Here is a 10,872-nt window from a genome sequence, read left to right on the forward strand (position 1 = left end):
ATGTTGACTCATTTTATGGCTTGAGGAAATGGGTAGATTCTGCTCAACATCAATTGAAAAGAGAAATATATCAACCGGGGGATGGGGGAATGTACCAAAAAGTGGTGAGTATGGCCAAAGAATATTTAGTTTTAGTTCAGAAATGATTTCCCAGGGGCACCTGGGTGGCTCAGTTGGTTAAGCCTCCAAATTCAGCTCAGGTCATGATCTCGTGGTTCATCAGTCTGAGCTCCGCATCAGGCTCTGGGCTGACAGCCCAGAGCCTGGAGCCTGCTTTGGTTTCTGTGTCTTCCCCTCTTTCTGCCCCTCCCCTTCTCTCAAAACTAAACATGAAAAAATTTTTAAAAGAGAAGTGATTTCCCAGACACTGTTTCCTCTAACAGTGTTTAAGGATCTTGGAGTCTATTTACTTACATATATTAGCAATGCCATTTGCAAGAGTGACTCACAAAACTAAACAAGGCTGACATCTCAGGGATTGCTTTTTGCTCTCCATCCACTCAGCATCCTTACAGGTTTCATGTGTAAAAAGAAAATTCCATAGTGCCAGCTTCTTTCTAATGTATAAAAACTCCTTAAAAAGCATTTTAAAGGAGGGCCCTTGGGTGGCTCAGCTGGTTAAATGTCCAACTTCAGTTCAGGTCACGATCTCATGCTTCGTGGGTTTGAGCCCCACATCTAAGCTGACAGCTCAGAGCCTGGAGCCTGCTTTGCATTCTGGGTCTCCCTCTCTCTCTGCTGCTCCCCTGCTTATGCTCTGTCTCTCTCTCTCAAAAAAAAAGCCATTAAAAATAATTTTAAGGCACCTTAAAGGCAATTAACATTTTTAGGTTACTATATAAGGAATAAAGAATTAGCATAAAGAATAAAATTGTGTCCCCAGTAGCCCAGGAGAATTACTTGGCCCCTTTTCTTATCCACTAACAAATTACTTGCTCTCAAAGGTGGAGTCTCATGATTATATGTTTGTTAATAGAATATTTACAAATTACACATTTGTTCTGAATAAGATCTAGATCTTCCAATTATGTTATAGATCTAGAACATGTGAATGATGTTGCAAAGAGACCCAAGTGTCATAAGTGGAACCAACCATCTAGTTACTTACAGAGCCGAGACTGGTTTGCCCAGAGATTTGGTCTCCCAGCAACATTCTTCCATGAGTTCTATGCCCTGGGAAATTTAGACCGACCCTGAGTCATCCTTGGTTCACTGTACATTCACTCAGTACACTTACTGAACATCTACGATGTGCTGAAAACTGGGCAAGGATTGGGAGCAGAACACCATATAGTGAACAAAACACAGTCCCTGTCTTTCTGAAGCTTATAGTCTAGACAAATCCTGAGGAATCTAGAAGACTGGGTCAAATCCTAAAGTCATCCATGTTCTAGATTGAGCTGTATCCACCCAGGGACCCAACTGAGTCAGACTTTTAATGAGCTCATCTGCCTGGTATCCCTAGAATCGATTTAACGTCCAAAGCCCATCAGCCCAAGAAGAGCCAGAAACCAGCCCAGGCCTTCCTCTCACCTGAGTAAGAACTGACAAGGGCTACAAAGGATGTTTTGGATTCATCCATCAAAGTCTCATAAAAGTTAAAGAGGACCAGGAAACAACAACGACCACAAAAAAGACCCTACAAGGCCTTCCAGATACTAAATTCACTCCCAGATGGTTGGATCCTGTATTGTATCTGGCCCCTCAGGAGTTCACTGTCTATGCTGAGTTTCATGAGGAAAAAAAAGTAGAGTAATGGCAAATTTCTCTATCACCTATCTTTTTTTTTTTAAGTTATCATGCTGTTTCCTTTGTTACTTAACCTGAGAACGTTAGAAACATTTCCTGAATTTTCTGACTTACCACATTTTAAGTAATTTTTTCATAGTGTTTGCTTGTGTGGACACATGTAGGGTGTTCAGGGTCTCAGCCTAAACTCCCCCTTTCTTCCTTGTCCTCATTTGGGTTCACTCTAAAGCCAGCTCCAAGACAAGGACTGGGCACAGGTAGTTTATTTGGGAGTTGATTTCAAGAAGCATAAATTGGGAGTGAGGGGTGTCAGGCCGCCAAGTTTTCTGTCTGCCTCAGGCAAGAATTATCACTCTCCAGAGAGTGAACCAGCAAACAAGATTTGCATTCCTGAGGCTGGAGACTGCCATTTCCTGGTCAAAATAACTTTGGCGTCTGTCATGCTGGGCCAGACGTGAGTGGCCAAGGTGCACAAAAGATCAAAACCGTATTTTGGATTATTCAGTGCTAACTCCCCCCTTCCCAGCATTGCTGAAGCAAATCTGGGCATTTCTTTTGATATTCATTTGACTCTGTTTACCTGGTAACTGACCTTAGTCAGCTGCTTTGTTTTCCCACCTTGAAACCTATATAAAAGACAGATTTCTGAATAAAGCTCTCTCTTTTGCCTGATCAGAAAACCGTGAGTTCTGTCTTTACTCTCTGCGTCTCCCTCTCCTGCCCCCTTTTTCTCTCCCTCCCTCAGGAGAAGGACCCGCGACGATTCTCCACCGTCGGTCGGTCGGTCGGTCGGTCGGTCGGTCGGTCGGTCGGTCGAGGCAGACGAAACAGGTACCTCCGGGGACCGACGGGGACAAGCGCCCGGCCTGCGGGTTATGACAATTGGCACCTCAACGCGGGGCGCAGTGAAGGAACGAGACCCTGAGCACGGGATATGACAGAGGGGGACACAGAAGAGGCAGAAAAGCCAGTGGCTGATATGTCAATAGCAGATTCCTTTTTCTTTTTTTGAGAGAGAGACAGAGTGTGAGCCAGGGAGGGGCAGTGAGAGAGGGAGACACAGAATCCAAAGCAGGCTCCAGGCTCTGAGCTGTCAGCACAGAGCCCAATGTGGGGCCTGAACCCACCAACTGTGAGATCATGACCTGAGCCGAAGTCGGACACCCAACCAACTGAGCCACCCAGATGCCCCTGTCAGTGGAAGATTCTTACCAGGGCCAACTGGGGCTGGGTTCTGGCAGAGACACTCTTGAAGAACCTTGCCTTTCAGAGGCAGAGAAATGGGAAAGTTTTCTACTGGATTGAGGGATATGCCTGGGAACATTAAATCCTGTACTTTCCAACTGGTCTATACACAGGCTAAGAAGCTGACCTCATTATATTTGGCCATATGAGATGAAAGTTTCCTATAAGACATTGTATTCTCATTCTATAGCCTGAAACCGATGAATACGTTATCATCAGATGAACTAGTACAGCCTCATAAAGTGGCCCTGCCTCTAGTGAATCATAGAAACTTCATAAATTTGTCACTTTGTAAGGGGGAAACTGCCCCTCCAGACCAAGTCCTGAAGATGATGCTTTTGTCACTGCATTGCCCAAGAAAAATAACAGTGAAAAACACCCAAATGTCCAAAAGGAGACAGAGAAAAGTGACCGCCCTCATGACAACATAAGCTGTCACACTGACTACAGCACATGGAAATCAAGTGTCGGTTCTCAGTAACTAGAAAAAAAGTGATGTAAAAACAAGTGTAGGGCCTATATTTTATTTCCCAACCATGCATCAGAATTCACACTTCCCTCCATCCAAAGTCTGTAGGTCACTATTCGGTTCTGAAATCTAACCTCTCAAAGACACTTTCATGGGTAATTCCAGCACAAATGAGGAAACACATCCCCCCAACCAGGCATACAATATAAATCTTACAAAACAAAACCTACTTGTTCGAGCACAAAGAGGAAAGAAACATCTTCAGCCTGACATAATTCATGCTGCTTTTACTATTTCTCAGCTTTTCTAGAGTATTCTCTACATTTTTGTGTACAGTATTTTCTAGAGGAACAGAACTAATCAGTCTGTTAATAATGAACGTTTATTGAAATTCACTTTATTTTATTATGTAAAAATTTATTTAAAAACCACTGGCCCAAGAGGTTTAAAAATGAAGCAGTTAACTCATTCAAACCTCACAGCAATCCTGTCAGGTAAGGATGATTATTATCTCCCTTTATAAATGAGGAAACTATAACACAGAGCAGTCAAGTGTATTATTCAGGGTCACACAGCAAATAAGCGGTGCAGCAGGGTGCAAACCAAGGTGGGCCAACTCCAGGATCTACCATCAATCAACCCCCGCTTCAGAGAGTCTCCCCAGTGGGTCAGAGATTGGATGAACACAATCTTTATGCAGAAGGAGGCCATGGCTAATGTTTCTTGGCAGCCAGCAAGCTATATTCCTATGCTGGTATATGTTCTTTAATCCACCTGTCTTAATTAGAGATTTTTCAATACATCAAAAGGGCACTTTTAAAAGGTAAACCTTTTGGGCACCTGGGTGGCTCAGTCGGTTAAATATCTGACTTAGGCTCAGGTCATGATCTCACCATTTGTAAATTTGAGTCCTGCACCAGGCTTTGTGCTGATGGCTCAGAACCTGAAGCCTCTTTCAGATTCTGTCTCTGTCTCTGTCTCTGTCTCTGTCTCTCTCTCTCTGCCCCTTCCCCGCTTGCTCTCTTACTCTCGCTCTCTCAAAAATAAATAAAAGTTTAAAAAAGTAAAATAAAATAAAAGTTAAGTTTTTTAAAAACAGCTTTAGGGTAGAAAAAGTTAATCCAGCAGGCATTGGTATGATAAGTAAACCCATCATTTTGATGGGTTAAAATTCCCTACAAAAATCTTCAGTTAAGTAACTGGCCTGATAGGTAAATTCTGGTCATTACAGGTAAAATCTCTACTGAATTCATGGCCAAGGTGAGTTATTAGAGGGATATGACTAATTTTTAGTTGAAATTGGGATTATAGAGTCTTTTAAATTATGAAGGGTCTTCTTGAATTATCACAGATGAAAATTGTTGGTGAAAATATTCTTAGGAGAAGCCTAATTTAACACAACATACGTCTGAAAAGGTGGTCAGCTCTTCTATCACCAAACTATCACCAACCGAAATGAAGATAACACACTACTTCAAAGAAATCTCAATGCTACTCAATTTCCAGTCTGTGGGATGCACTGCCTTTTGATTGCAGGGCTTTCTGGGGGGATAAAATTTTTTCCTTCTTTTTAACTGAAGTATCGTTAACATTACAGTATTATATCAGTTTCACATGTACAATGTAGTGACTCAACAATTCTGTACATTACTCGGTACTTATCATGGTTAAGTATCCTCTTAATCCCCTTTACCTGTTTCACCCATCCTCCCAAACACGTTTCCTCATGTAACCATCTGTTCTGTATAATAAAGAGTCTGGTTTTGTCTCTTTTTCTCTTTGTTTCTTTGTTTTGTTTCTTAAATTCCACATATGAGTGAAATCATATGGGATTTGTCTTTCTCTGACTTATTTCACTTAACATTATACTCTCTATCTAGATCCATCCATATTGTTGCAAATGGCAAGATTTCACTCTTTTTATGGCTGAGTAATATTCTGTTGTGTATATATACCACATCTTCTTTATCCAATCATCTATCAATGTATACTTAGGTTGCTTCCATAATTTGGCTATTGTAAATAATGCTGCAATAAACATAGGGGTGCATATGTTTTCAAACAAGTGTTTTCATTTTCTTTGGATAAATATCCAGTAGTGGAATTACTGGATCATATGGTAATTCTATTTTTAAGTTTGGGGGGTACCTCCATACTATTTTCCACAGTGGCTGCACCAGTTTGCATTCCCACCAGCAGTGCACAAGGGTTCCTTCAGCCCCACCCATCCAGGAAAGCCTCTCAAAGAAAGCACCTTGCAGGTCAACATGTCTACAGCCCTGGCTGACAGGCTGAGGGTAGACATCTGGTCAAAGGCAATCTTTCCTAGATGAACTGTAGTCTCTGTACAACTATAGCCACAAGAAAGATTAGTTTAACATTAGTATTAGTACTATTACTAGTATCAGTGCTAGTGTTGTTGTATATTTCCTATTATGAATCAGTTGCCACTCTCTTCTTGGTCTGACATTCAATAGCTCTTCTTGTATTTCTTTCTCCTCATTGCTTCAGAGTTCCTCAAATTAGATTTCTGTACAAGTTGCATTTCCTTTCACACTCTCTCTCAATCTTCCTACAGTCAGGCTTTCAGTCCTGTCTCATCAAAGCCACCAGTGACCTCCAAATTAGCAAAACAATGGCAAACTATCAGTCATTACCTATCCTATGTTACTTGATGTAATATTTGACACAGTCTATTTTTTTTCGTTGAAACTCTCTTTCCCCAAACTCTTTGTTGTTGTTTTATAGTTCCAATGAGGTATAATTCACATACCATTCAATTCACCCATCTAAAATGTATAGTCCAAATGTTTCTGGTATGTTCACAGGGTTTTCTGATCAATCATATTCAATTTTCACCTGTCTCCCCCAAAACAAACCATACCTTGTAGGAGTCATCTCTCAGTTCCCTCCAAAACCCCCAGCCATAGGCAGTGACTAAGCTACTTGCTTATCTGTGTGTTTCATATACAGAGAAGCACATGATGCATGGTCTTTTGTGACTGGCTTCTTTCAAGCAACATGTTTTCAAGGTTCAGCCATGTTGTAGCATTCATCAGAAATTCATTCCTTTTTATTGCTGAATAATATTCCATTGTATGGCTATGAATATTTGGCTTATTTATTCATCAACCGATGGACATTTTGAGTTGCTCCCACTTTTTGGCTATTACAAATAATGCTATAATGAACATTTATGAACAAGTGTTTCTGTGGGTGTATTTATAGTCATTTTTCTTGGGTATATAACTAGGAGTGGAATTCCTGGATCATATGGTAACTCTGTTTAACTTTTTGAAGAAATACCAAACTGTTTTCCAAAGCATCTATGGCCATTTTATTTTGCCACTAACAATGTATTAGCATTCCAGTTTCTCCAGAGCCTCATCAATACTTGCTATTATCTATCTTTTTGATTAGAGCCACCTAACTGGGTGTGAAGTGGTTTCTCATTATGGTTTTAATTTACATTTCCCTGATGGCTAATGATGCTGAGTATCTTTTCATATGCTTATTGATCATTTATGTATCTTCTTTGGAAAACTGTCTATTCAGATCCTTCGCCTATTTTGTAAAATTAGACTCTCTGTCTTGTATTATAGAGCTGTAATACTCCCTCATTTTTTATATACTTTCTTCACCCGGCTTTAGGACATCACACTTTCCTGGTTGTCCTCCCATCCATCATTCCATACCAGTCTTCTTTACTGGTTACTTCCCTTTTCCAGAACTTCTTAATCTTGGGGTACCCCAGGGCTCAGCCTAGATCTTCTCCTTGTCTCACTCTCATGCTGTCTCACAGGATAACACCATCTATATGCCATCAATTTCCAAGTGTCTATTTCAGTACCAGGCAGCCTTGGACAGTGACTGGGGAAGCACTCTGCCCTGAAGGTCAGTGTGTGCTAAGTGTTACTGGATCAGGAGAAGTTCATTCTGGCTACACAGGCAGCACCAACAGAGACCAAGCAGGAGCCTAGGCACCAGGTGAACAAAGCAGACTAGAATAGTATGCACCAATTCTGAAACACAAATTGTCATTGGAAACATAACTTGTAAAAACAGGCCAGGACCTACATATTAAACCTAAATAGGGTGACCATCTGCTAGGACAGGAGATTTAAATAGGACTCAGAGTCTCCTTTTTTTAAAGATTTTATTTATTTATTTTGAGATAAAGGGAGAGAGCATGAGCAGGAGAGGGACACACACACACACACACACACACACACACACAATCCAAAGCAGACTCTATGCCCAGAGCCTGTCACAAGGCTCAATATCACGACCATGAGATCTTGACCTGAGCCAAAATCAAGAGTCAGCCGCTTAAGTAATTGAAACAGCCAAGTGCCCCAGATTCAGACTCTTCTAATATAATATGTAAAATGTCCAGAATACGACTGAAAATCACTCGTCATACCAAAAACCAGGGGAAAATAACAACTTGAATGAGAAAAAACAATCAACAGACCCCAACATGTGATGACAAAACAGATGATAGAATTATCTGACAAAAACTTTAAAGCAGCAACCATTAAAGTGCTTCAAGGGAGAAAGTACTAATATTCTTAAAGTATATGAAAAGAAAGTAAAACCTTGGATAGCGAGTAACTTGTTCTGCGAGTGTTCTGCAAGAAGAATAAACATTTCTAATACATTTTCATTTGATAAACAAGCGATGGCGTGCCATACAAGTGGTATGTGATGCTGAATGTCACACGATCACAACTGAACCAATGGTTCTTGAAATTCACCTTGATATACAAGTACTTGGGATTATGGATTAAAAGCCTGCTTCCTAAATGGACAAATTCCTAAACTACATGCACTACCAAAATTCAAATGGGAAGAGAGAGAAAGCATGAATAGACCAATAACCAGTGAAGAAATTGAATCTGTTATCAAAAATCTCCATACGAATAAGAGCCCAGGGCCAGATGGCTTCCCAGGGGAATTCTACCAGACATTTAAAGCAGAGCTAATACCCATTCTTCTCAAACTATTCCAAAAATTAGAAATAGAAGGAAAACTTCCAAAATCATTCTACGAAGCCAGCATCACCTTGATACCCAAACCAGACAGAGACCCAGCAAAAAGAGAGAACTACAGACCAATATCCTTAATGAATACAGATGCAAAAATACTCAACAAGAGACTGGCAAATCGAATTCAACACCATATAAAAAAGTTATCCATCATGATCAAATGGGATTCATTCCTGGGTTACAGGGCCGATTCAATACACACAAATCCATCAATGTGATACATCACATTAACAAAAGAAAGGATAAAAATGATATGATCCTGTTGATAGATGCAGAAAAAGCATTTGACAAAGTACAGCACCCTTTCTTAATAAAAACCATTGAGAAAGTCGGAATAGAAGGAACTTACCTAAACATTATAAAAGCAGTTTATGAAAAGCCCACAGCTAATATCCTCAATGGGGAAAAACGGAGAGCTTTCTCCCTGAGATCAGGAACATGATAGGGATGTCCACTCTCACCACCGCTGTTTAACATAGTGCTAGAAGTTCTAGCATCCGCAATCAGACAACAAAAGGAAATAAAAGGTATCAGAATTGGCAAAGAAGAAGTCAAACTTTCACTTTTCACAGATGACATGATACTGCACATGGAAAACCTGGCAGAATCCACCAGAAGCCTTCTTGAACTGATTAATGAATTCAGTAAAGTTGCAGGGTACAAAATCAATGTACAGAAATCGGTTGCATTCCTATACACTAATGATGAAGCAGTGGAAAGAGAAATCAAGAAACTGATCCTGTTCACAATTGCACAAAAAACCATAAAATACCTAGGAATAAACCTAACCAAGGATGTAAAAGACCTATATGATGAAAACTATAGAAAACTTATGAAAGAAATCGAAGAAGACACCAAAAAATGGAAAAACATTCCCTGTTCATGGATCAGAAGAAAAAACCTTGTGAAAATGTCATTATCACCCAAAGCAATCTACACATTCAATGCAATCCCCATCAAAATAGCACCAGCATTCTTCTCAAAGCTAGAACAAGCTATCCTCAAATTCGTATGGAACCACATAAGACCCCAAATAGACAAAGTAATATTCAAGAAGAAAACCAAAATGAGAGGCATCACAATCCCAGACTTTAGCCTCTACTACAAAGCTGTCATCATCAAGACAGTATGGTATTGGCACAAAAACAGACACATAGACCAATGGAATAGAATAGAGAACCCAGAACTGGGCCCACAAATGTACAGCCAATTAATTTTTGACAAAGCAGGAAAGAGTATCCAATGGAAAAAAGCCTGCCTCTTTAGCAGGTGGTGCTGGGAGAACTGGACAGCAACATGCAGACATGAATCTAGACCACTTTCTTACACCTTACACAAAAATAAACTCAAAATGGCTCAAGGACCTGAATGTGAGACAGGAAACCATCAAAACCCTCAAGGAGAAAGTAGAAAACAACCTCTTGACCTCACCTGCAGCAGTTTCCTACTCAACACATCCCCAAAGACAAGGGAAATGAAAGCAAAACTGAACTATTGGGAACTAATCAAGATAAAAAGCTTCTGCACTGCAAAGGAAACAATCAAGAAAACTAATAGGCAACCAACAGAATGGGAAAAGATTGTTGCAAATGACATATCAGATAAAAGGCTAGTATCTAAAATCTACAAGGAACTCACCAAACTCCACACCCTAAACACAAATAACCCAGTGAAGAAATGGGCAGAAGACTTGAACAGACACTTCTCCAAAGAGGACATCCAAATGGCCTACAGGCACATGAAACGATGCTCAGCATCACTCATCATCAGAGAAATACAAATCAAAACCACATTGAGATACCACCTCGTGCCAGTCAGAGTGGCTAAAGTGAACAAATCAAGAGACTATAGATGTTGGTGAGGCTGAGGAGAAATGGGCACCCTCCTCCACTATTGGTGGGAATGTAAACTGGTGCAGCCGCTCTGGAAAACAGTGTGGAGGTTCCTCAAAAAACTATCAATGAACTCCCCTATGACCCAGCAATGGCATTGCTAGGGATTTGCCCAAAGGATACAGAAGTGCTGATGCATAGGAGCACATGTACCTCAATGTTCATAGCAGCACTGTCAACAATAGCCAAATCATGGAAAGAGCCTAAATGTCCATCACCTGATGAGTGGATCAAGAAGATGTGGTATAGGGGCGCCTGGGTGGCTCAGTTGGTTAAGTATCCGGCTTCGGCTCAAGTCAGATCTCACAGTTCATGGGTTCGAGCCCCGCGTCGGGCTCTGTGCTGACAGCTAGCTCAGAGCCTGGAGCCTGTTTCAGATTCTGTATCTCCCTCTCTCTCTGACCCTCCCCTGCTCCAGCTGTCTCTCTCTCTCAAAAATAAATAAAAAGCATTAAAAAAAATTTTTTTT

The 10,872-nt window shown here is 40.7% G+C and overlaps 1 protein-coding gene across 1 annotated transcript in view; it reads right to left on the reverse strand.

The window, feature by feature from the left end:
• The window catches only part of LOC115277423 (laminin subunit alpha-3-like), a 225,862-nt gene that overhangs the window by 210,002 nt on the left and 4,988 nt on the right, over window positions 1-10,872 (reverse strand). The gene's annotated exons all lie outside the window — the stretch shown is intronic.

Source organism: Suricata suricatta, chromosome 14, assembly GCF_006229205.1.
Source record: "Suricata suricatta isolate VVHF042 chromosome 14, meerkat_22Aug2017_6uvM2_HiC, whole genome shotgun sequence".
NCBI lineage: Eukaryota > Metazoa > Chordata > Mammalia > Carnivora > Herpestidae > Suricata > Suricata suricatta.